This window comes from Triticum dicoccoides, chromosome 7A, assembly GCF_002162155.2.
Source record: "Triticum dicoccoides isolate Atlit2015 ecotype Zavitan chromosome 7A, WEW_v2.0, whole genome shotgun sequence".
NCBI classification, from domain to species: Eukaryota; Viridiplantae; Streptophyta; class Magnoliopsida; order Poales; family Poaceae; genus Triticum; species Triticum dicoccoides.
Window position 1 is genome coordinate 685,143,562 of NC_041392.1, and position 1,864 is coordinate 685,145,425.

A 1,864-nucleotide genomic window follows, 5' to 3' on the forward strand; every position below is an offset into this window, starting at 1 on the left:
CCTAGATGAAGCGGCTTACATATTGGGTATCAAGATCTATACAGATAGATCAAGACGCTTGATAAGATTTTTCAACGAGTACATACCTTAACAAGATTTTGAAGTAGTTCAAAATGGAACAGTCAAAGAAGGAGTTCTTGCCTGTATTGCAAGGTGTAAAGTTGAGTAAGACTCAAAACCCGACCACGGCAGAAAATAGAAAGAGAATGAAAGTCATTCCCTATGCCTCATCCATAGGTTCTATAAAGTATGCTAAGTTGTGTACCAGACCTATTGTGTACCTTGCCATGAGTTTGGCATAGGGGGTACAATATTGATCCAGGAGTGGATCACTGGACAGCGGTCAAAATTATCTTTAAAAGACTAAGGAGATATTTCTCGGTTATGGAGGTAATAAAGAGTTCGTCATAAAGAGTTATGTTGATGCAAGCTTTTACACCGATCCGGATGACTCTAAGTCTCAATGTGGATACATATTGAAAGTGGGAGTAATTAGCTAGAGTATCTCCATGCAGAGCTCTGAAAATTTGCAAAATACATACGACTCTGAATGTGACAGACCCATTGACTAAGCTTCTCTCACAAGCAAAACATGATCACTCTTTGGGTGTTAATCACATAGAGATGTGAACTAGATTATTTACTCTAGTAAAGCCTTTGGGTATTAGTCACATAGGGATGTGAAATAATCACATAAAGATATGAACTATTGGTGTTACATCACATGACGATGTGAACTAAATTATTGACTCTAGTGCAAGTGGGAGACTAAAGGAAATATGCCCGAGAGGGAATAATAAAGTTGTTATTTATATTTCCTTATATCATGATAAATGTTTATTATTCATGCTAGGATTGTATTAACCGAAAACTTAGTACATGTGTGAATACATAGACAAACAGAATGTCCCAAGTATGCCTCTACTTGACTAGCTCGTTAATCAAAGATGGTTAAGTTTCCTAGCCATGGACATGTGTTGTCATTTGATGAACAGGATCACATCATTAGAAAATGATGTGATGAACAAGACCCATCTGTTAGCTTAGCATAATGATCTTTTAGTTTCTCTGATATTGCTTTCATCATGACTTATACATGTTCCTCTGACTATGAGATTATGCAACTCCCGGATACCGGAGGACCACCTTGTGTGCTATCAAACGTCACAACGTAACTGGGTGACTATAAAGATGCTCTACAGGTGTCTCCAATGGTGTTTGTTGAGTTGGCATAGATCGAGATTAGGATTTGTCACTCCGTGTATTGCAGAGGTATCGCTGAGCACTCTTGGTAATGCACATCACTATGAGCCTTGCAAGCAATGTAACTAATGAGTTAGTTGCAGGATGATGCATTATGGAACGAGTAAAGAGACTTGCCGGTAACGAGATTGAACTAGGTATGATGATACCGACGATTGAAACTCGGACAAGTAACATATCGATGACAAAGGGAACAACGTATGTTGTTATGCGGTTTGACCGATAAAGATCTTCGTAGAATATGTAGGAACCAATATGAGCATCCAGGTTCCGCTATTGGTTATTGACCGGAGATGTGTCTCGGTCATGTCTACATAGTTCTCAAACCCGCAGGGTCCGCACGCTTAACGTTCGATGACGATTTGTATTATGAGTTATGTGATTTGATGACTGAAGTTTCCGGGCTCTCGGATGAGATCACGGACATGGCGAGGAGTCTCGAAATGGCCGAGATGTAAAGATCGATATATTGGAAGGTTATATTCGGACACCCGAATGGTTCTGAAGTGTTTCGGGTATTTTTCGGAGTACCGGGAAGTTACCGGAACCCCCGGGGAAGTAGTGGGCCTTAATGGGCTTTAGTGGAAAGGAGAGAAGGGCC